This window comes from Gouania willdenowi, chromosome 6, assembly GCF_900634775.1.
Source record: "Gouania willdenowi chromosome 6, fGouWil2.1, whole genome shotgun sequence".
In the NCBI taxonomy this organism is placed as follows: Eukaryota; Metazoa; Chordata; class Actinopteri; order Blenniiformes; family Gobiesocidae; genus Gouania; species Gouania willdenowi.
Genome location: NC_041049.1, coordinates 71,192,004 through 71,217,393, shown reverse-complemented (window position 1 = coordinate 71,217,393; position 25,390 = coordinate 71,192,004). Strand labels below are relative to the sequence as shown.

The 25,390-nt window shown below is 37.1% G+C and overlaps 1 protein-coding gene across 2 annotated transcripts in view; it reads right to left on the bottom strand.

Moving 5' to 3' along the window:
• mgat4c (mgat4 family member C) overlaps positions 1 to 24,812 on the bottom strand; it is a 150,428-nt gene extending 125,616 nt beyond the window's left edge. For both annotated transcript variants that reach the window (XM_028451811.1, XM_028451813.1), the window contains exon 1: positions 24,384 to 24,812. The gene's annotated coding sequence lies outside the window, so the exon portion shown is untranslated. The remainder of the gene's footprint in view (positions 1 to 24,383) is intronic.
• Between the last annotated feature and the right edge of the window lie 578 nt (positions 24,813 to 25,390).

The window sequence follows — 25,390 nt, the reverse complement described above, 5'->3', positions numbered from 1 at the left end:
TGAGGAAGACGAATCACAAATCTAGTCAAACGGCTGATTAGAATCAAACAGACTAGAATCAAACTGAGGAGAGGAATCCCTAACAGACAATTGGTTAGAAGTCACTTCCAGACTGGGAATACGCACTTTTATGTGATAATGATGATTAAGAAGAGCATGTATCAAAGACCAACAGCGTTAACATAGCTGGAAATAATGAAAGGATTGGACAATTTGGGCTTAAAAAACAAAAAAATAACAGAACTGACATCAATTAGAAAATGTATTTCACAATCAAAAAAATTGTGACCATGCTCCTTGCGTCACATTGGCCATGTTTACATAGGAGCATTAATTCCCCTTTAATTCAGAAGAAAAGTTAAATCATCTTTAAACTGACAATGTAAACTCTTAATTACAAATGCAAATGTAACTCTGAATTAAATTTAAATACGAATTAAGCGGCTGGTTTATTCTGATTTTAATAATTCCTCTATCTTGTAAATGTTTAATTTCACTTTAAGTTAATTTCGGTCGTTCTGCACATGCCCGGCCAGTTGTGATAACACGCGGTGACGACATCAATCAAGATGGTGGCCTGGACTATAGCTGAGACTATTTATTTATCAAGAGCCTTAGAAGATATGGATATCATGAAACGAGTGGATGGATGGAAACATAAACATGCAGATATTCACATGAACTTATTACACACACGGACATCGGATAATGGAACAGGCTTCATCAGACGGGTGATACTAAAACCCGGAGACGGAGTAAATGCATTCCTTTACTGCATTAAAAGGCTGTAAAATCACCAAGTTTATCATTGTACCAGTTGTTAGAGCTACGAGGGAGCACATATTTATTCCTGGTTATTGTTTTCTGGCGTTTTACTGGGATTTAATTACTGGTGATTAGTTCCTTTCTCCTTCTCCTGCTCAGCTGACCAAAGTGAAACCGTGTCTTATTGTCCAACTGCTGTATTCAAAACCACAATCAAAATAAAAGTGAAAACAATTCTCATGAAAAGAAAAGGTTTGTTGTGTGTTTTTCCCGATAGACGTGAACGTCACATTCGCCCCCTGTCCAATCAGAACCTTTCCCAACCCCCAGACCTAAAGCAGAATTGAATAAAGCCAAATAAACCTGTTTTCCATGTAATCCTGAATTTGGAATTACTATTTTCATGTACACACAAAGCAGAACACTTTAATTAGGAATAATTTCATTCCGAATTACAAACCATCATGTAACCGTGGCCAATGTCACAAAATTCAACGCTTGCGACGATGCTCCTTGCGTCACACAGTAAGGTGTGCAAAGTAGGTGGAAAGAGCCTTCAGGAAAAGAGGGAAGGAATCTGCAGTGAGCAGATGAGCACTGACCCAGTCTGACCCACTTCTCCTTGATTTATGGTTTATGGTCCCTCAGCAGACACAGCTTTGTTCTGGGGGGTCATAAATCTCTTGCACCTCGGAGCCCATCGGGCTGACCCACCGATCCTGTCAGTCGTCGTCCTCCCAAACATTTCCTCTTTTTTTGTGCAGTGCCATTTGGCGGCTGCAGCCTGAGCTCTCAACACAAAGTCGAGATCACCTGAGCCACAAGCACACAAGGGCAGTTAATCACCATGAGGACACAAAATATGAAAGCGAGCCAAGTACACTCGGTGGAAGCCATTCATTGCCATCACTATAAACTTTCACAAAGGACTGCTGAGGGTTTTACCTGTTAGCCTCCCAACATCCATAAAGTGCAGGTTTCTTATTTAATTTTTAAACCTATATTCACTTTAGTACATATATAATTTGTATAATCTTTATTCATATATCACATACACTAACATGTCAGAGTTTGATTTACTAACATTGCTAATTTAGCTTGATATACTCTTGCTGCAAAGCTACTGCCAAAAATTATAGCAAGCAAAACAAATTAATATTAGAATTTAATCACGTTAATAGTAATGAAGAGGTAGAATATGGATTAGACAACTCATAAATGGCACTTACTGGTTCCCCTTTGGGGATATTCAACCAGGTCTAAAATAGTAAACTAGTAGAAAATGACAATAATCTATAACACCTCAAATGTGCATGTGGATAATGCTCAACTCTGTTAATTGTCCTTTGACACAAAAAAGAGGAAAACTTTTGAAAGTTACACTATAGACCATTTCAATGTGGACAAACATGAGACACGTGACCATGTTGTTTACATATGTGACGTTTGAAAAATGGTAATGAATGAACAGCTGTTAATGCTCATAAATAGTTCTAAGTATGTAGAAAGCTTATTTAAGGAAACTCACTTTAAGTACAGGTGAACGATCGAGGGACACATGCAGAATTCCAGAAAACGATCAATGGTCATCTGATGTGTGCTCCTGGCCAGATGTTCAATGGCCAGATATTTATACATATTTGATAGAAAGCATTAAGTGTCTAGATGTTTCTAACTACTTGAGAAAGCGCCCTGTCCGCTCCCGTGCACACGCAGAGATTACATTGACATGATCACTTCTGAACAAACGTAACGTGGTTATTTGGCAACTTTATGTTGTTTATTTTTTTTATCATAAACCTGCTGATTTTTACTTTATCCAGATTGTTTCAGCGCTCGCTCTCTCCGTGTGTGTGTGTGTGTGTGTGTGTGTGTGTGTGTGTGTGTGTGTGGTCTATTCTTCTGTAAAGGGTGCCCACCAGCTGTAATTCCTGGATTGTTGGTATTCCTATTTGTGCAATCAACATGACATTGTGTTGTTTTTAACCCTTTTTCCAAGTAATCACTTAACAAATCTAAAAAGTGGCAGCAGAGTAGAGTTAACACCAACTTTAAGCATGAATCATATAAACCAAGACTAACATGTTATATTTAAGGCCTGACTCAGCAGGAAATCTGCTGCAACAATAACAGGCACCATATGTTCACCAAATGAGTTATTATGAGCAGCTCGGATGCAGTGAGTGACACATCCTCACTGTCAGCAACAAAACTAACAAAAAGGAAAATGGAGAAAACTGGTCACGAATATAAGTTGAGGAAGTGATTTTAATAATAAAAAACAGTGAGAGAAAAGTTTGCTTTTCCTTCACTGCGACAAGATTAAAAAACTTAGCGTTTTATGAGGTTAAAGCAGAAAATAGTGAGACCATGTTCCTCATCACTTTGTACAGCAACTCCATCATTAGCTGGGTTTTAGATTTTCCCAAAATAAAAGTAATGTTTCTAAATGTCTGAAGTATAATTGTGCTTTGAACGTGTTTCCATTAAACGTTGTTTTGGGGAGGAGCCTCGTTACTCCCGTGAAATCTCATCCCGCGAATAAGAGACGCTCCTTATAACATTCCTTTGTTGTTTCACGTCTAATGTGGCACTAATCGTTTTAAATCTAATGCTTAGAAATGTCCCGCTCTTATCTTCTGTTTACACGTACCGCGCCACGTGTATTTGTGGAAAAAGTGTTTCCATGGCGCTTTTGCAACACATTTCAATATCGAAACGTCTGAAATTCCTCCTCCTGAATGCGTAAAATCTTTTTAGCCATATTTGAGTGTTTCCATCACCAGTTTTTATTGCGCTATTTAGATTTGACACATTTCCAATGGAAACACAGCTACTGAAGAAAAGACACCAGCAAAAAGCAGACATCTCTATGTACAGTTTATTTTGGTGGACCATCAGAGCACGAAGGATCCATGGGTTCGGGGCAGACCAGAACAATGGATCTCAAATAAATATGATGAGCACATTTTAATGAAAACCTTAGTTATTTTGTTCTTTTTGCACTAAGAAGTAAATTCTTGTTAACATCCTTTGTCTTCTTCTCTGTTTTTTTTTCGTGTCTTTGCAGTGTGATGACACCTCCCACCAACACTTTTCCCAATTTAGCCCATGAAAGTCACTCTCCTTGCCAATATGCATTCACTAGTTCAGACAGTTTTTTCTGCTTGATTGTATCTGCTTTGATCTTTTCCTTTTTACAGTGATTTCACATCTGAAGGAAACAATGCATTGACACCATTTGTCTCCTGTATCCTATTACACATTCTCCATGCCTGCTTTTCATGATCTGACAGTGTCTAAAGTAATGAGAAATGTTGGGCATAGCTAATTGGACTTTAAAGCACAGGAAGAAAACCATTCACTCCACATTCAAACAGTAAAGCTTCCACTTCACATTGTGAATAAAAATCTCTTTTTTTTAGAGTCGTGGTTAAAACAGGCAGTAGTAGAAAATAAAGAGTTTACAGTAAATGACAGGAAATATATATATAAGAAATTTAAACATGTCAATTTCTGAAATCAACCACAAATACGTTTAAATCAGGAAAGGTTTCCAAAAACGTTCAACACATTTACAAATGACACAACAAATTTACAATTTTGAAAAAAAAAATCACATAATTAGCTAAAAAATTACAAACTAAACACTTTTACAGATGTTAAAACAGATTTACAACTGTGCATTGTGTAAAAGTATTTGTTAATTTGTTAATTTGTTTTGACCTTTTATAAAAAGTGTTGCAGTCATTTGTTAATTTATTGTGTGACATCATACGGAGAGGGAGGGTCCGAGACAGAAGTAGGTGTGGCAAGCTGTAAAGTTGTCGTCGTAAATCTGTAAAAGTGTTTTATTTATAAAACTTTTTTTTTAGATAATTGTGTATATTTGTTTAAAAACAATGCAAAAAATTCAAGAGTTTGTTTTAAAATTAAAAGCATGTCGATAAACTTTACAAGCTGTTTAAATTTGAAAAGTGTTTCATAACAAAGTTCTGTAATATTTACCAGGTAAAAAAATCAATAATAATAAACTTAGTGAAAACAGCATTTTAAATGAACAGCTTTCCATTCTAGTGAATGCGTTTGTGCCGCAGTAATCCTTCAACCTGTGCCGACTTTTCCCAACACCTGTGCAGCCTGGAATTGTGCTGATGAACAAACGACAAACAGCTGCAGCCACATGTGCATCAACGGTGCTATTTGAAAGGCCTTCCCAAGGCGCCGTGTGCAAATGTGACTTTTAGAGATTGAATTTCTGTCAATCTTATGATTTTCGTAAAAGTTCTTTAGAAACTGTTACCTGACACTTGGCGTGGGAGTGAGAGATGCATACATCAGCAGAAACACAAACGTGTCCATTGAACAATAAATGAAAGTACAAAACAAAACGTTAAGAATAACTTTATAAATCTAGCAGCAGTCGTCAGGTGACTTTTGACCTAAAACCAATAATTTCACCTTTTCACTTTGCACCTATTTACTGTGACCAAAGCTGTGCCAGTGTGAAACATGGAAATGACAGTATACAACACAATGATATTCAACCATCCCTTTATCACATTTTCCAATTGAACACAGCACATCTTTGTTCTGCAGCTCACTGTCACTGATGCATATTACATTAGATGATTGGCTTACTGTCTTCCTTTGATTTTTTGGCATTTTGAACCTGATGTCTAGCAATCTTTTTGCTCTTGGGGATTATTAAGTACAACATATTCACTTCTTTGTTATACATAAGGAACAGCTCATTAGTGAACTCATCTTTTGTCTTCAGAATTGTTATTATTCTTTATGATATACTGTAGATCTAAGAAGGTGGTGTATAATACATGAATAGAATTTTGAATAATGGGGCTTCAAATGACACTCAATAGACCAAGACATGTTTTTTCTATTTAGTGCAACGTGAGCTGTATCTTCTTTTCAGTTGGCAGGAGAATGACCAAGTGAGGTCCTCTGCAGCTGTAACCCATTCTTTTTAAAGTTCAATATTTATGTTGCCAGTGATTTTCTTCTGCATATCTTGGGTTAGAGGGTCAAATAATTCACAAGTGTTTCTTTTCTCTGTCTTTGATTGGTTCAAAGTATTTTCACCCAGAAACTCGCTGCTCACTGGAGCATTTTTATATATCGTGGACAACTTTATATTTTCGAAGAGATCATTTTCCTAGCAGAGAAAAAATATCCAAACATATCCACAGCAACAGCCATGCCGCATTTACCAACTTAAATGAACTATTTCACTTTATTGATCCTATGAACTTCAGCAGTCATTTTGAATGTTTTGTAAAAATAAGTTTATTTCTCTTTCCAAATCATACTGATTTAAATTTTCATGGAAAACAAAATAATTCAATTTCTGGTGAATAATATAATTATACAGAGATGTCCTGAAAAAAAATAAGTAGTAGGCTTTAAAAAAAAAAATTAGAAAGCTAAAACGAGTGGCGAGTTGCTGCTGCTGTGCGCCAGTGACGCACGCCACCTAGGGTCAGGGGGCACCCCCCCCCCCAGGGGGCCACCCCAGACATTTTTGCAAAAATGATGCTACATGTTGTCTTTTGGTACATTATATTAGTGTAATTGTGGCTTTTCTTCTATTTTGTAGCACTTTTCTTAGCATGATGTATTTTCTCGCCTAGTTTGTGTTTACATGATGCATTTACAAGTTGAAATCTGGTTTCCATGGTAATGATGACAAAGAATTGAGCATCATCATCAGTTTACCTCGTTCCAGTGTAAAATGTACCAACTTATAGTATAGCAGTAGTATGGGGGCGTGGTCTGTTAGTAGTCCTCTGTAGAATACTGTCTGGTACTGGAACATATCTGCATGATTTACATCATTTATGTGTGGTTTGATTATAGTTGGTTTTGGTAAAATATTTAGTGTATCAATGCACATTAATATTCATAATACATCTTACATTTGTGATTTTCATAACCCAGTACCTTGGACGCAGGACTTTTAATTCATGATTAATGATGATATTGATGATGAATGTTTTTTTTAAAAAAAATACATATTCAATTCCATAGAGAGAATTAAAAACCTCTTCAAAATCTACTTTTTGGTCTGTGAATTATTCTACCAGTGAATCTTTTCTTTGTTGAATCTTTCTTAAAGATAATGTTTATTTAATTTAATTTAATTCAGTAATGTTATTAATGTTCAGATTTATAATATTATTGGGGAAATGTTTGGAGATAATGATGATTTTCCTTCAGTTGCAGCCGCCAGATATTAGTTTACACCAGCAGAGGGCGCTGGTAACAGTGTTGGGTTGGGATGCAGCTATTCTATGCAGTGAAGAAGAGATGCTATGCTAGCTGACAGAGCTAATAGAAAAACCTGAGTTTTACAGATATTCACATAATATTACAGATATTCTTTCAGTGCTAAAGGGATAAGGAATCATTTATGAACATGTTTAAGAGTTAGGTTGCGTTCGGTGTGAATGTACCTTTAGTGCAAATACTCATGACAAATGACAAAAGCGACTCACTCTCTGAAGACAAGATGCAATTCCAAACGATGAGTTCCTCTAAAAAGTAGCCTTTTGTATGTACCAAGCATGGTTACTGTTACACAACCAAACAACTCTATGATTCATCAGTACATTTCTCCAAAAACCCTGTTTTTTTGTCGACACTTTTAAATCCACATTGTATTAATGTTCTGATGTTACTTTTGGACCCCATAAACTCTTTCATGGCAGCTTATTTTCCAAAACTTTCCGAGAGGCATTTTCTTGTCAAATCTTTTTTCAGGGAGACTTGACCCTCACCCTAACATTAAAAATAAAAGCCCATTGGCTAGCGGGGAAAATGTCCCACTGGCTGTGGTGCTTGTAATCCAAAAAACTAAAACTACTACTATATTTGAGTTGTGACCAATGCAAAGAGGACTACACAAAGAAAAGATTACTGTGGTTGTGTGTCTAGTATTATTTAATACAATAGGCTTGTAAAACAAGACTCCCAATGTACTGTAGGGAAAAAAATCTGTTTCTCAAGATAATAACTTCTTAAAATGGATAAGATTTTGACATAAATAAATTAAATTAAATTTAAAATGAGATGATGACAAGTTATTGGCATTGGTCAAAGTTTGCCAAATGACTTGCTTCTAACCAAAAATAAAGTCTGAAAATTGTATAGATTAGTGGTAGATGTAGCCCAGTTGACCCATGGAAATGTAGTAAATAGTGCATCAAGCAACACAAATGTCATTAAAGGTGCAGTAGGTAACTTGGAGGAGAGAGAGAGGACTTAGCATGCCCTGCCCTGCCTTCAAAGTCCCTCCCCCCAGAGGAGGCTGGCCTGAATATTGCTAAATGGCCGGTAAACCACACAAAAAAAGCGAAAAAGGAACGTGACTGAAGTGACTGAAGCGACTAAATCACCTTCAAATCAAAATAAATGATGCAACCTCAAGTTATCTCCCCTCAAGCGATGTGACTTGCGTGATTTGAGCGACTAGGTCAAGCGCGACCTAGTCGCTCAAAGTTGAAAAAGTTTAACTTTTTAAGTGACTTCAAGCAACAACTCAGGAGCTGTGATTGACAGCTGGCAGACAGTCCATCAAACACAATCCTGACTCTGATTGGCTCTGACAATTAGCAGTAGGAGCAGTAGGCGGGATTTAATGAGCCTGTTCTTTTTTTTTTTTTTTTTTAACAGATTACTAGTTTAATGTAATGCTGTCTTTACATCGTGACAGTTTTATCAAATATGACAAAAAGTCACTTTTATAAGAGTTACCTATTGCACCTTTAAAGAAGCTATTTTTGTCATTATACATTGCATGTCTGACAGTTTAACAGGTGAAATTAATGAGTTCGAATGCACGACCATCATTTACCAACCTTGACCAATGTTCACATCACGCATGTTTTGAGGGGGCGAAGTCTAGAGAAAACCTCAAAGCCATGGTAGGAAAATACAAACACCAATTATCAAAAAGGTTATTTTTTAGGAATTATTGTCAAAAAATAATATTTTGAAATAAAAAAAAATACAAAAGAATACTGCTTTAGTTATCAGCTGTCTATCGGCCATGACTGGAGCCAGGACCTGATGTTTGTAAGACACTGCGGTGTTGCATATGAGCGTACACGAGGCTACACAACTGCAGTCACATGTTGGGCAACTTTAAAAGCATGAATAAGACCTCTGCTCAGTAGGAAGAGAAAGCACCTCCACAGTGCAGGTTCCTGCACGCGACCCAATGAGCTTCTGTATATCATGTATTCGGCTTGGTTTGAACATTCCATCAACCTCTAAATATCCAATGTTTATCCCAACATTATAAATAAAACTAACTATGTTTATTCTTCTGAAAGCCACAAAGTAATGAAATGTTATGAATTCTCTGCTGACAGTTTTTACCTCTGGTGTTTCTGTGAGAAAAACCTATTAACAATGAACACTGTCATGGTGCTTTCCATTATACTGAGGTGGAAACACATTTTACAGATGAATATCTCAGAGTGACTGTTTTAAAACCTTCTGCCGACAAATTTTAGTTAATTAATTTTGGTCAAAAATATTGTTGACTTATCTAATAGATCTACGTTGGGCTCTGGTACTGTCTTATTGAAAAATTAATGCATTTCACATTAAAAAAAGAGAACAGCTGAATGCTTTGGTGGATTTTAACTCAGTAATAAATTGAACTATTGAAGCCGTACGTTGTACCTTCAAATAGAAAGTCGGCGAGAAGCAAAGACATTTTATTTGTTTTGTTTGTTTGTTTTTTGCAAAGGGGAAACTTGTTGCATTGTAATCTATTTCTTGTGTTTTGCTACTTTTTCCTACTAAATAAAGTAGCAAAAATATTTCTAAAAAAAAAACGACAATTATTTTCTACTCATTATTTGATTATGAGCAACAATCTGTATGACATAACTATAGTGTCTGTTAGAGGTTTTAATAGTGATATGTGCTCCACTTTGACCTTTATTATTCACCTTTGAACTTTGAAAGATTTTATTATAAACTAGAGTTTGTGGCAAAACGTGCCCACCCTCACAGTACTGGGGTTTTGAACATAAAACATTTTCCACATTTGGTTGAAGAAGAAAAATATCAGTCAATAATTCAGAGGAAATATGGAACCATGCATGTCGCTGCTGTGCAGACATTATTAAATAAAATCCTACTAGTCGCCCACCAACTTGCCTGACTTCATTAGAATACCATTCTATTCACAGGGATTCACTCTGCTCTGCATTCCAATGTCACATGATCCTGTAAAGAATGCACAGGTAATGAAGTTACCAAGTTTGAGTTTTTATCTCTGCTTCTCACGCCTTCTGTAAAGTTGATTAATAAAACAATCATTGGAAACAGGTTCATGGAAGTAAGAAAACCCCTAAAATACTGTTTCTCAAGTGGGGGTGCACGGTGGCATGACAGGGGGTACGAGAGAGAGAGAGAGAGAGAGAGAGAGAGGAAAATGAGTTCCATTACAGACGTGATTTGACCGGAAATGATAAAAACTTAAAAACTATAGAAAAACATCTATTTGGGAGCCACTAAATCAGTGTTTTTCAACCTTGGGGTCAGGACCCCATGTGGTGTCACCTGGATTTTAAATGGGGTTGCCTGAAATTTCTAAATAGGTTTTTGAATTTTTTTTAATATTATTCTTTTTTTCCATAAATTAAAACACACAATCTTAAACAACTGTATTTCTATATGTTGACTTTATGAATTTAGTTCAACTAAAATGCAGTAAAATAAATGTATCTGAGCTCAAACATGATAAAAAAAAAAAAAAAAAACTAATTCTAGAAAAAAATGTCTTTGGGGTCGCCAGAAATTCTTGAAGTCAAAATGAGTTCACGATCCAAAAAAAGGTTGTGAACCACTGTCTTAAATACTTTCTTTCCACATTTTTACAAAATAAGGTTCTTTAAAATGTGTGTTATCACTCGGTTATTCCATCATTATAATCTATAGATGTTATGTTGTAGTCAGACAAAGGGGGGACTTGGATTCAGAAATAGGAGAAAGGGGGTACTTGAGGCACTTAAAGTGGCCCTTAAAGACCTGAATTGCCCATCTATTTTTATTCTCTTGTAACGTATACAAATGAACAATACACACAACCAAAAAACTGTTCCATGGAATGTGTGGAAGCAACTGAAAAGGTAAAATCAACCAGTGATGTGAAGTAAAGTTCAAGGCAAGGATTGAGACACCTACTTATACAGGCGTATAATTATATAATATAATAATAAGATTTACATGTTGGAATGCAGTAATGCCTTTTATCATTATTGTGTTTTCTTTCTTAAATCTTTGGTTTTACTCAGAAATAAATGTATACAGTAGGGATGTAACGATTCACTCAACTCCCGATACGATTCGATTCACAATACTGGGTTCACGATACGATTCTTTCACGATTTATTTTACAAAATGGGACTGTACACAAGTGACTGAAAAATATTCCTTTATTTTTTGGGGGGAAAAAACTAGAAATTGCTGTATTATTTTCCTTTTATTTTTCATTATCAAAAGAATCCCTTGATAAACTATTCAAAACAATGCAATTTAACTAAAAATAAATCTTGAATGAAATTAAAAAAAGGAATAATACAAATGAAGAAGAAGCCTATTAATTTAAATTCTGGTTCTATAGTAAACAATGCAAAACTGCATAATGGTTCCTTTTCTTTTTAAAAGTGCAACTGTAAATGTTTTTTGTGCCTTAACAATTGGACTTAAAAAAAAAAAAAAAACGTCATTGCACTGATTTACGTCAGATATTTGTTTGGACCAGCAGAGGGCGCTGGTAACCCAGTGGTCGGTTGGCATGCAGCTAATCTAGCAGTGGATAAGAGATGCTACGCTAGCAGACAGAGCTAATAGAAAAACGTGACTTTTACAGATATCCACGTAATATAACAGGTATTCTTTCAGTGCTAAAGGGGTAAGGAATCATTTATGAACATGTTTAAGAGTAGAAGGCGGCCAAAAAGAAAGTAGTAGCAGATTCTGCCCGCCGCGTACACTGCTGGACAGAAGGGATAAATATATATATAGCGCCCTCTGCTGTTACAAAAAAGTACTGCGATTCAATTTTCAAAGTATCGATGTCAACCGTAATACCTATGAATCGATTTTTAACTGCCTTATGATTAATCGTTACATCCCTAGTATACAGTGTTTAAAATGTGGAGAACAGCCTGGACCACAACGCTCACTGGTGATTTCCAGCATCTCCATCATTTCCGTCCGACCTGGCAGAAACTACTGGAATGAGGGGCTTTGGGGGGGCTCTAATGTGTGAACAGAGGTGGTTTTCATGGATAAATTGCAGCCCAAAAGCCAAACCCCTGACATAACAAGGCCAGTCAACCACAACTCAACAAGGATGCAGAAAAAGTTTGTTTACAGAAACATTGGAGAGCAGTAGAAATTTGATTAGCAAATGTAGTGTCTTAAACAAAATCCATCCTTCCATCCAACATCTTCACCATCTCAGTCTTTTCAGGGTGTGTTCACAGGTTGCACTAGCAGCTTTTCCAGATGCCTCAGGGCAAACAGGTCACATGTCTATTGTGGGAATATTTTGTCATCTACGCCCTGTTCTCTTCTCTATCTTCTTTTTTCCAATTAGTCTTTGTTTATCCACTAATAGCTACTCTTGTTCGTCTGTTCTGAGGTCTTTTTCAACACCATTCCCTGCTGGTTTCTCTGTTCAACCTAGAATTATTTTCATTTTTCTGCTTCTTTATTGTTGATTTTGTTAAAGAGCTTTAACTAGACAAAAACAAAAACATAGCTGTGTACTAGGGTGTTTCACAAAATTAAATTTCACCAAATTTTGCCAGATCGCTTTTTGTCTTGTTCCAATTGACACTAACTGTGTTTCAATTACAGAATTTTGCAATATAAAAGCAATATTTCTAAATGTCGACAAAGTATAATTGCGTTTTGAACGTGTTTCCATTGAACGTTGTAACAACCGTGAAATCTTATCATGTGAGACTTCTCTGCAGGAAGATGGAAGCTTATCGTTTCACGTCTAATGTGGCACTAATCATTTTTAAGTAATGCTAAGAAACATCGCGGTCTCTTCTTCTGTCCACACGTACCGCGTCATGTTTTGTTGGAAAGAATCGGTCATGTGACCAGGTACGTCATGTGCCATGACGTGTATTTGTGTTAAAACTGTTTCCATGGCACTTTTGTGACACATTTCAATATTGAAACGTCTGAAATTCCTCCTCGTACAAGCGTAAAAAATTACCAATATTTGACTGCTTTTTTATTTAAAATTCATGTGTTTCCATTACCAGTTTTTATTGCGCTATTTAGTTTTTGTGCATTTCCAAAAGGTAATGAAAACACAGCTATTGTTAGCATATCTACCAAAAACAAAAGTCAATCGCTGCACATTTAGGGGTGACACACTTTTTCACAATGTTGATGTTTTTTTCTATTTTCAGGAAAAGTATTTGAACTGTTTTAATGTTCTTAGTCATTTAGTGTAAATACAGGGAGAGACTATTAATGACCATACTTACCTTTATATCATTCAAGTTTCTGATATCTGTGAAAGTTACAAATTATTTGGTTGAGCATTAATAATTGTGAAAAAGTGTGCCACCATTTATGGACGTTATATCAGCTCAGTAGGAACAAGGCAAAAAAAAAAAATAGTTTTTTTTACATTATTATATTGTAAACCACTCTACTGTGTACAGAAATGTCTTCTTCTTTATTTGATATGGATATCACAATTACAGTAACCAGAGGTGACAAGTAACAAAGTATGAATACTTTGTTGCTGTACTTATGTAGTATTTTGTAGTATCTGTGCTTTACTTGAGTTTTTTTTTTTTTACACCTTACTTTTTAAACAATTTATCTGAACTTTCTACTCCTTACATTCTAAAATTTAGCTCATTACTATTAAGACCGTCGGAGACGATGTTACAACGTAAAAAAGCTGCTCTGGGTTTTATTGAGCATTTGCATTTTTTTTTTCTTCAAACATTATATTTATAAATTTGATCTATAATGAGTGCTAAATTCTCCAGGTGTTCATAAAGGGTAACATATTTAATTTATTTCCATGTACCAGTTTTCTACAAGTTTATAAAAATGTTAAACTCAAAGCTTCTCTGGGTTTTATTGAGCATTTGCACATTTTTATTATTATTGTTTTTTGACACATTTTATATATTATGAGTGCTAAATTCTCCAGGTGTTCAAAGGTAACACATTTAACTTGTTTCCATGCACCAGTATTCTACAAGTTCTTCCAAATAATAATCAAAGATATGAAATTAGCTGATTTTAAATCCCTGTTTTTTTATTGGAGTGACATTTGTTGCTAAAGTACATTTAGGAGCATGTACCGGTGTCAGGTTCTGAGTTTACCTCATACTGAGATTGATTATGAGCATATATCCGCATGCAACCCTAACCCGAACCTAATCCAATAAACTAATAAAACACGTGTCCGTTCACTTTTAAAACAAAAAGAAACAAAACTGAATTGTTTTTTTTAGCAAAAATGCATTTTTCAGTTCTGCGCATGTGTATATATGGTCATAATCGATCTCAGTATGAGGTAAACTCAGCCGTTTTACCCAAGTACGGGAGTAACTTCAATACTTTTACCAGACTAATTTTTTATTCAAATATCTATACTTTTACTTGAGTAGTAAAAACTAGTACTTTTGCCACCTCTGTTGGTAACCCAGATGTATTGTTTTGAGTGTGTTAGCACGTGTGCTAATTTACAACAAATGTCCACAGGAGGCATTTAAAAAGGTTAAAAGTAACAGAAATAATAAGAACGTTCTGCACAAAAACATTACAAAAAGCAAACAGTTATTAGTTAAACTATTAATGTGAACACTGTTTTTTTCATTTTTTTGAGTACATTTTGAAAGCATTGTCACTTTAATTTTAGATGCATTGGTTGAGAGTTCCCACTCTACATATACAGTATACACTCTAAATTACAAACAATAAAAAATGAGGTGAAATTGAAAAAAAGTACCAGTTAAAGACATGGAAGACTGAGGACATATTGGTATTTTTCAGGAGCCAGACAACTGGAAAATATAGATGTTTTCTTGAGTGTCGCTCAAATAGGGAAGAATAAAATTAGGCCACTGAGGAAATTTGAACAATTTGAGCAGCAGCTGCTGGCGTTCAAGGTGAACTCATTTAAAACACACTGAGAGCCTGACTACAACTGACGGTTTTCCTCGAGTAGAAAAAATCCTTCTGTCAAGCATATGGGACTGAATATTACACCCACAGCATGAGACCCCTCCCCATCCCATCCCTAACAAACATCATATTCAAGCTTTGCATCTCAATGCTCAGTGAACCAAATAAGTACTTAACAGTAACATCAAACATCTCTGAGTGTATGAATATACAGACTGGTCTCACGTCTTCCTGTGCTAATCATGGCTAAACACGCTCTTTTCTCCACCAGGCTGACTGTAATGTAATGGATTACAAGTACTCACGTTACTGTAATTGAGTTGATTTTATGATTGTAAGTACATTTTAAAAGAAGTAAAATAATTTGTTACATTTCTAAATCCAACAGTTACTGAGTAAATTATTATGTTTCGTTTTAAAATGATCAACAGACATTGTGAAACTACAAAAACTGAAATGACCAGACAACAATCAAATGCATCGCATCACATCATAGCCGACCAATCAGATTATTATTAATAATAATAATAATAATAATAATAATAATAATAATAACTAGAAAAGCACTCAGAGAGCGCAGACCTCTGCCTAGCAGCTCAAGCTCAGCTAACGTGCTTCGGTCAAACTCAGGATTACCTTGACTACCTGTCAACATTGAGACATGACCCTGAGAGAACCTAAACATCATTAACAATAAATTCCACAGTGTGTATATGTATATATATATATATATATATTCTGGTATCACCTGTTCATTGTGTCATTTATCAATTTTCCTGAAAATTTCATTCAAATTTATTGATAAGAAGTTATCTTGCTAACGCACTGCCAGACTGACAAATAAACGGAGGGTAAAACATAACCTTACCAATCTGCACTTCACGTGCAGCGTAGATAATAATAACACTTGGACCACCACCAACATTCATGCACAATTCATACGAGACAATGTGGGTAAAGTGCCTTGCTCAAGGACACAACAACAAGGACTCAGATAGAGCAGGATTCGTACCCCCAACCATTCGGTTATTGAACTGCTTTGAATGCCGGTTATTTTCATAAATGTAGCTATTCTTAAAGCCTGATATTTTTTTTTAATTATTTGGTGTTATTTTATTTCTAAGTTTCTACTGTACACAAGGGAACCGTACCAAGATTTATGACCAAAAATAAATGTGGGGGTTGAAAGTAACTAGTAACTTTCACTTTGGGTACTATTTAATTTTCTTTAATCTGGTTGATTTTGGGCTTTTTCATCATGTAAAACACATTGAGTTGCCTTGTGTATGAAATGCGCTAAACAAATACATTTGCCTTGTCTTAATTTAGCTACTTTTTACCTGTACTTGAATATTTGATGTCTGACTTACTTTTACTTGAATACAATTTTAATCAAGTAACAGTACTTCTACACGAGTAGGATATATCACTACTCTCTACACCTCTGGGGACTGCCATTATGAATCCCATACAATCACAGAAGCAGCCTGCTGACATCTCAAAAATGTCACTTTGTGTCAGAAAAAGAGTGAAAAATGTTCCAGTGGATGTCCTGGTTACCTGGTATTTTCAACCCACGGCAGCTGAAAAGATGAGCATGGGTAAAACACTGAGAGGAAAGAGTGACGGTCAAGAGGATGAGTAGTAATTATCCGTGGCATTTGTGTAACCTTTCACGAATAGATCAGGTGAATGGTTTCCCAGTGAATGCTGCAGCAAGCGTCAGTATCTGCAGGAAAAAGGTTTGTGTGCTTCTTCCACATGAAGACGCAGCTCAGTCACATGGAAGAAAGTTTGTTAATGTACGTTCCTGAAAGCCAGAGTGGTGCGTTTCAGAGCAGAAGGTGCTTAAAGGTTTTTCACAGAAAGAAGAGAAAATAACAGTATAAAAACATTAGAAAATCTCAAAGGAAAGTGACGCATGTTGTGGACATCCTCACGCAGGGAAAGTGCACTTTCAGCATTTTCTTTAGCCTATGAACTGCCGGAAGCCACGCCTCTACTTTTCTGTACGCACATCGCAGAACATAACAAAGTCGCATCGGGTTGCATTGTTTTTGCAGATGATGTGGTCCTGTTGGCTCCAACATACCGTGACCTTCAACTCTCACTGGATCAGTTCGCAGCCGAGTGTGAAGCGGCCGGAATGAGAATCAGCACCTCCAAATCCGAGTCCATGGTTCTCGACCGGAAAAAGGTGGAGTGCCTTCTCCGGGTTGGAGATGAGGTTCTGCCCCAGGTGGAGGAGTTCAAGTACCTCGGGGTCTTGTTCACGAGTGAGGGAAGGATGGAGCGAGAGATCGACAGGCAGATTGGTGCGGCGTCTGCAGTGATGCGGAGTCTGCACTGGTCCGTCATTGTAAAAAGGGAGCTGAGCCAAAAAGCGAAGCTCTCGATTTACAGGTCGGTCTACGTTCCAACCCTCACCTATGGTCATGAACTTTGGGTCATGACCGAAAGAACAAGATCACTGGTACAAGCGGCCGAAATGAGTTTCCTCCGTAGGGTGGCTGGGCTCTCCCTTAGAGATAGGGTGAGAAGCTCAGTCATTCGGGAGGGGCTCAAAGTAGAGTCGCTGCTCCTCCGCATCGAGAAGAGCCAAATGAGGTGGCTCGGGCACCTAATTAGGATGCCCCCTGAACGCCTCCCTAGTGAGGCGTTCAGGGCACGTCCCTCCGGAAGGAGGCCCCGGGGAAGACCCAGGACACGCTGGACAGACTATGTCTCTCGGCTGGCCTGGGAACGTCTCGGGGTCCCCCCGGAAGAGCTGGAGGAAGTGGCCGGGGAGAGGGAAGTCTGGGCCTCCCTACTGAGGATGCTGCCCCCGCGACCCGGAAACGGCTAAGCGGGAGAAGATGGATGGAGATGGATGGGTTGCATTGTTATAGATCTATGGTCTTTTGGTGACAGACATTTCTGAGGTAAGAGCCAAAATCATATTTACCTGTTTGTTCTTGTGATGCGCGGGTCTTGTTTCCGTGCACAGTTCCTCGTTCACTTTGATTAACAGAGTCCGCTACAGGAAGTCAAAGCCTATTGGCTGAGCGATCACGCCGCTTGTTTTCATTTGTATATGGGTCTATAGTACGAAGGCAGGACTTATATACATTAATGTATATGAATGACCACCGGCAGTAGAACATAGTAAAATACTAGTTAGGGATTTTTTTCACATTTCAAAAGAATGATACATAAACATAGATTTCTCAGAAACTCCAGATATCAGCTTTAAGTCAGAGATGTCCAAAAAAAAAAAGTAGTAGGCTTTAAAAAAAAAGTAGAAGGCTAAAACTTGTTGCCGCCACTGCGCGCCGATGACACGTGACACCTAGAGGGGTCGAGGAGCATGCCCCCCCTGGACATTTTTGCAAAAATGATGCTATATGGTGTCTTTTGGTACATTATATTAGTGTAGTTGTGGCTTTGCTTCTATTTTGTAGCACTTTTCTTAGCATGATGTATTTTCTCACCTAGTTTTTGTTTACATGATGCATTTACAAGTTTAAATCTGGTTTCCATGGTAATGATGACAAAGAATTGAGCATCATCATCAGTTTACCTCGTTCCAGTGTAAAACGTACCAACTTATAGTATAGCAGTAGTATGGGGGCGTGGTCTGTTAGTAGTCCTTACATACCCTTACATTTGTGATTTTGTAACGCAGTACTCTGAACGCAGGACTTTTAATTCATGATTATTGATGATATTGATAATGAATGTTTTAAATAAAATACATATTCAATTCCATAGAGAAGAATTAAAAACCCCTTCAAAATCTACTTTTTTCAAATTTGGTCTGTGAATTATTCTTACCAGTGACTATTTTCTTTGTTGAATCTTTCTTAAAGATAATGTTTATTTAATTTCAGTAATGAATTCAGTAATGTTGTGAATGTTAAGATTAATTATATTATTGGGGAAATCTTTAGACATAATGATTGTTTTCCTTCAGTTGCAGCCGCCAGATATTAGTTTAGACCAGCAGAGGGCGCTGGTAATCCAGTGTTGGGTTGGGATGCAGCTATTCTGTGCAGTGAAGAAGAAAAACCTGACTTTTACAGATATTCACGTAATATTACAGATATTCTTTCAGTACTAAAGGGATAAGGAATCATTTATGAACATGTTTAAGAGTAGACATCTTTGGGACAATTTGTACGCTAATAATGAAATGAAATTTGGGAGAACCAATGCAAAGGCAATGAAATAGCATTGGGGGAAATCTGAGGCTCATTTTTTTTCCATTCTTTTAATAAAATAGGAATGATTATAATCTTTAAACTTCAAACATTCACATTGACATTTGCTTTTACTGCCATTTCAACAATATTCCAAAGAAATTCTTACATAAGGGCCACCGTATATGTCAGAGCACCTGTGTTTACTCATGAAGTGGATTTCGTACATCAATTGAAGTCCCTGTAATGACTGCAAGACTGAAAGACAATGGGAGTGTGATAATCGGCAGTGATTGACTGGCACCTGTCCTGGGTTAACTTGGTCTAGCATCATGTGTGAACTGAAATAGATCAGTTTAAATAAACTGACTTACTGCTACTTGTACTAAAATGCCTGAAGTTGCATCCAGACCAGTACCATAAGGTCAATAAAAGTAGTAAAATGCCTTATAAATTACATAAAGTCTTCTTATGTGAGGATCCTAGACTATTTTTTTTTTTTTTTGTTTTCCCCTCCCCCTCCCTGTGTGTTTCCTTACCCTGGATTTCCACTGGATGCATAACTGCACCGTAACTGCTGTGAAACAGTAACGTTGCTGATAGGTTTCCATTAAAGTCAATGTGTGAATTTCCAGCGCATACGAATCTGCTCCAGCACAGCACCGTCACTGCTGAGTCATGCTGCTGCCCTCTGCAGCAAATACGCAGCACTTCTATTTTTGCTGGACGCTGGAGCAAGTTAACAAAAGTAAGCCTGTGCGAAACAGGAAGTAGTACATAGACACAGAGTAAAATATCCAGATTATTTTCAAAATAAAATAGTACGTGTTCAAGGGGGAAAACACCAACCTTCCGGGACCTCCAACGGGCCCATTTCGGACTCTATTGGAAAAGCACATATTCGGATTTGAGACCTTTCCCTATCCGAGCACTTTTTAAAATTTATTTCACATATAAACATTGCATTTATCCCGGATTGAATCACACATATGCATCGCACAATTACACATGAAATAGCGGGGTCTCCTGAGTTCTTGCTGCAACAGATGCGCAGCAAAACTGGAGGCGGTGGGGAATGCTGGACTGCAGATTGCGCTGAAGTTACGCAGCAGAGCAGTTTCGGTGCAGATACGCATCCAGTGGAATTCCAGGGTTAGAGCTTGCTCCAAACACTTTGCCTGCAATCAAGTCTGCAAAGCTGCTTCTCATCCACAATCAAGCTACCTACACACTCCACGGTACAAGAGCAGGCTCATTCTTCCACTCTACATCAGATCGTCCGTTTACCAGCTGTGATCTTTACACCGTAACCTGCAACCTAACTCGTTCAGCCCCTCGACCTCACCTCCGGATATCTCACTCACAGAACACCAATAACCTGCCCCTTGGACCTCCTGCCAGCTTCCTACAAACAACAATAAAAAGCTTTTGTAAACCTTACCCAAAACGGTTTGTGTAATGTGGGTCCAGCTGCATTCATTACAACATCTTAGATACTTTCCTTTGTTGCCACAAATGAATGCTGTCTTGTAAATTATTTTAAAGATAATTCAAGATATTTTTGTCTTGAGATCTATGTTGAAGATCTATTTTCAAGTTCTCTTGGCAAGTGAACGAGCAGGATTCTAGAGTTGTCACTATATTATTACAATATATGGCCTAGACAGCACAGGTTCAACAAATCAGTCAAAAATGATCACTTTCATCCTGCTTAGTCATCACATTAAACAAGAACACTTTTCACAGGCTTTTGCAATCACATCCTGATCTAGATTTCAGTTTGATAAAGCTCTCCCAGGGATCAGCAGGTCTTCAACCACCTGAACGCCAAACGGACTGTTAATACCAGGTCTAAAAACCAAATAAAGTTTAAAAAAATGCATGTATCTGGGTGTTTAACGTTGAAAAATACCTACTTGTGTGTATTTGCCATTGTGTATCTCTCATGCACTTGATGTGACGTGTCTCAAACGGTCTTGATGCAAGCAGCCCCACATACACAGCCTTTGTGCTTCGACACTATATACAGTATGTAGTATGAAAGCGCTATAAAATTCCAAAGAAGGATAAAAAGTCCATTTACCATTTACGTATTATGTTTAACAGATAGAACTGTTGGAGATGATAGTTTGTTCCATATTCAGTGCTGTCTCTTGGCGGTTCTCCCTCTTTTCTTCTTCACACATTTCATGGTCTGTTGGTGACAACGTTGCACATGACATAATCAGCTCCGTCTGACTTTACAGATCGCCTTCAGGACAAATAGAGCATTGTGACTAAGAAGGCAAAAAACTGTATGACACAGTCTCTTACTGTGTTTATGTTCAACTTTAACCAGTTTGTTATGGGTTTACCTCCAATATTTGATGATGCAATACTTTGGTGAACATGGGGACAATGTCACAAAATTCTACTCGGTGCCATTTTTATGTTTCTGGGATAAGGAGACAGTTATGACTAACACATGCAAAGCAATGATATATTATGAGAGTTACCACTATGAGAATTTACTGGGTTTTTTTCGCTCAAAAACATTTTTATTAGGGTATATTCTTATTAAACTTACATCTATGACCATGAAATATTAATAGAATGGAAAACTAAATGATTTATGTTTATGTAAATGATGCTAAAACCTATACACACACTCAGAATAAACATTAAACATAGACTCAGAGACCACAGAAGCCTGTGCCAAAGAGGAAAATGATCCTATACATAGAAAGAAGTACACACAATATCAGCAGGAACAAAAATACAAAGTGAGTTTAATTTCCTAGTTTGTGTGCAGATTCTGCAAATGCTAATTTAGCATTCACACAAAATAACTCTCAAATGGGGGTTTATAAATTCCAAAGCTGTTACAGGTAAGCATCTGTGTATTAACTAGAGCCTTTGATTTTCCGTGATTGCAGAAAACGGATCGAAAATAAAACTTCCTAAAATGTAAATGGCAATATTGATGTTATTGTAGTTATTAATATTTGTATTTTGTTTATAGTACATGTTTCTAAAACGAGTTAAAAGAGCTCACAGGAAACTGTCAGAAACCATCACCAAAGTAGAGCACAAAGTATTGCTAAAGTGTGAAGACACACCCCTCACCAGCCAAAGATAAATGAAAAATGAAAAACTTTATTTAAAATGTAAAATGTCCCCTTTGTAGAAATGTGGGACATCCATGCTTATTATAGCGGTTTAGTTTTAGACGTTCATTTTCTGATGTGAGATGATGCTTCATCCTTCTGCACTGGTTCATCAAAACATAACCATGACCATGCAGCTGTGCACAACTCAAGCTCACAGTTTATTGGCTTGTTGGATCACATCTGCCACACATCACGCACTTATAGGCAGGACTGGGCTATGATTGTCCGTCCACTGTAACGTGCACACATGGTTTCATCATTATCTCTATGTACTGTTTGTAGTGTCTGCACTGTATCCTTCTGAAGTGTAAAGAAAGTACTGATAAATGAAGTACAAGTGCTGTTACTTGATTGAAGTTGTACTCAAATAGAAATACAAGTAAGTCATACATAAAATATTCAAGTACAAGTGAAAAGTAGCTCAATTAAATAGTACTGAAAGTAAAAGTTACTATAGTTACTTTCACCCCTACGTTTATTTTTGGTAATAAATCTTGCCACGGTTCCCTTACATATACAGTAAACATCTCATTGATAAACTTAACAAGGAAGAGACCAAATCTTACATAATTGGAATTTATTTTCGACAAAGACATCTGTATAAAATAAAGGGTTTGTCAAAATGTACAATTATTTTATTCAAAATAAAAATGAAAAAAATCCTCAGGCTCTAGGCATAGATACTTTTATAAACTCTAAACCTGAGAAAATAAACTCCATTCAATGCTGTTTTGGTGCCGTGCATTACGTTTAATCTGATTGGTCAGCTATGATGTGATGCATTTATTAGTCTCGTCATTTCATTTTATGTAGTTTCACAATGTCCACTGATCATTTCAAAACAAAAAAATAATAATTTACTAAGTCATGGTTTTTGTGTAGAAATGTAGGCAAGGTAAATGTTTATGTATAGTGCAATTCATACAATTCAGTGTGCTTTACATACTTGTGCTAACAATGTCTTCACTTCTTTTAAAACATATAACCTATAATAAGCAACTCAATTACAATAAAGTGAGTACTTGTAATCCATTACTTCCACCTCTGAGTGTGAGTTATTGTGTCAGGCCTTCAGTTCTATGTTATGATGCTGTAAAACAGGTAAAAGTTGTGATACTATGGTGTCCAACAACTAAAGTGGTTCACATTAAGCATGTGTCAGTCCTTCATACTGACTTCATAGTTGAAACCAACAGATGAGCTGAGGCCAGGGGTGGTATGGCCATCTGGCATAGCGGGCAGTGGACCGTCGACCCAAAGTAGTCCAGTCCACTGCGAGTAGAGGCAAACATGGTAACAGGTGGCCAAAAAAAAAAAAAAAATGGTCCAAAAGTGACAAGAAAAAAGTGAAAAGTGACTAAAATGGGCCAAAAGCAATCAAGAGTGTTCAAAATATGGGTAAATAAAGAGGAACCAGGTGGTATGTAATGGAGATAGGTAGTTTTAATGAGCAAAATTTGGCAAATAATAGTGAAAAAGGGGCAAAATGTAGGGAAGAAAGGAAACAAGTGGTATTTATTGGGCAAAAGTTAACTTATTTGGATGAAAAGTGGATAAAAAAAATCAAAGAAAGGACAAAAATGTGATAAGTGTAAAAAAAAGAACTTACAAAAATGAAAGAAAAAAAAATAGGAGCAAAAAAAGGTCTAACATTTGAAAAAAGTGTAAAAACTTATTGAAAATTGGCAAAAAAAACATTAGACAAAGGAAGTTGCAAAATGGAAATAGTTAAATGGGTTTAAAAAAAATCCCCCTTTAAAGGTTTTCTGGGGGAATAACAATTAAAACGAAGACATAAAGAGTCACATGTTGAGCATCACTGACTACATGGTGACTGGTCTGGACATATTTTTAGTCTCAGCTCTGCTGTCTGGGCTCCAGTTCTATGTTCTGATGCTGTAAAACACATCAAAAGTTGTGGTGTCCATCAGGAGACTTTAGATAACAACTAAAGTGGTTCACATTAACCACGTGTCAGTCCTTAATACTGACTTCATAGTTAAAACCAACAGATGATGATGTGAGGCTGTCACATTCACTCACTGACCGTCCGTCCGTGCGTCGGAACCGCGTCACTCACCGACTGCTGGGGTTCCTGTTGGACTTGATCAGGTCAAAACACGTTTTTCTGTTGATCTCTCAGTATCGTCCCAGGATCGTTGGATCGGAGCAGAACCTGGCTGTGATGATGCGCAACGATGGAGCAAAGCAGGCCGATGCGGCTCTCCTCCTCTTCCTCTTCCTCTTCCTCTTCCTCTTCCTCCGGTGTGGTGTGTATATATAGTGTTTGCTTTCAGCTCTCACAGATGACAAACTTTGTGGTTTTCTTGAAGCGCTGTGAGACGTGTCACATCCCTAAAGGTGCCATGCTGCTGCTGGATGCTGCGCTGCGCTGCGCTCCGGTCTGTCTCTGTTCCTCCTCCAGCATCAGGAGGTGGAGGAGGGCGTGTGCGTGCGTGCGTGCGTGCGCTCCAGCAGTGCATGTGTGGCATCAACTATTGTGATGATCCACCTGTCATCACCAGACAGCGAGTCCTCGACTTAAAATACAGCTGGAGTCGTTAAACAAGTGCTTAGAAAGCCGTAAAGCGCAATTTAAGAAAACCCAGGGGTGTTCATAAAATTTAACGGGCTCCGTTTCTGCTCCGGTGGATCAGACATAAAAAGAAGTAGAGCTGGGTATCATGGCCAATTTCCTGAATCAATTCGATGTTGATTATTGAAGTTTTGAATCCATTAATCACGATTCGGTTTCAATTCATTATTAATCTTTCAATTTTTACTTGGATATTAATATGATGGTCCCAAACAAAATGGTTTTCTCAAAGTTTAGAAAAGAAACACCCTCTTCACTTTTTGAAAAAATACACGTGCAACACTCTACCTGTTCCCAAGAGGGAGCGCCTATTAAACGTGTGCGAGAGAGCGTGCACGAGCCCAGTTTTCCTCGGAAATTAAAGAGACAAATATAATATAATAAAGAGTTAAAGCAAACAAATTCATTTGTATTATTTCATTTCCTCACCCAATGAGAATCGATAAGAGAATTGGTAAGGAATCGAATCGATAAGCATTATCAATAATGGA